Genomic DNA, 738 nt, shown 5'->3' with positions numbered 1-738 from the left:
TTCTAAACAAGCTTGAACATCAGGAAGTTCATGGTTCACATATTGCTGAAGCCTGGCTTGGAGAATTTTGAGCATTACTTTACTAGCGTGTGAGATGAGTGCAATTGTGCGGTAGTTTGAGCATTCTTTGGCATTGCCTTTCTTTGAGATTGGAATGAAAACTGACCTTTTCCAGTCCTGTGGCCACTGCTGAGTTTTCCAAATTTGCTGGCATATTGAGTGCAGCACTTTCACAGCATCATCTTTCAGGATTTGAAATTGCTCCACTGGAATTCCATCACCTCCACTAGCTTTGCTCGTAGTGATGCTTTCTAAGGCCCACTTCACTTATATAGTGTTAGAACCTAATAATTTCAGATTGTATTATAACAGGGCCTATTTCTTTAAAGTATTTTATAATACAGCTTCACAAAGACACAATAAAAATTGTCTTTCTGAATAGAACAGTATTGACATTTTCCCTCTAAAACAACACAAAATTTAAAAAAATTTAAACATTTAAACAAATAATCCATGTAAAAAATGGGCAGGTGACCTGGACAGACATTTTTCCAAAGAAGACATATGAACAGGCACATGAAAAGATGCTCAACATTGTTAATCATCAGGGAAATGCAAATTAAAACTACAGTGAGATATCACCTCACACCTGTCATAGTGGCTGTCATCAAAAAGAACACAAATAAATGTTGGCAAGGATGTGGAGAAAAGGAAACCCTCATACACTGTTGGTGGGGA

This window comes from Bison bison, unplaced genomic scaffold (assembly GCF_000754665.1).
Source record: "Bison bison bison isolate TAMUID 2011002044 unplaced genomic scaffold, Bison_UMD1.0 scf7180017854973, whole genome shotgun sequence".
Classification (NCBI taxonomy): Eukaryota; Metazoa; Chordata; class Mammalia; order Artiodactyla; family Bovidae; genus Bison; species Bison bison.
The sequence above is the reverse complement of the archived record's forward strand: the minus strand, read 5'-3'. Positions refer to the sequence as shown.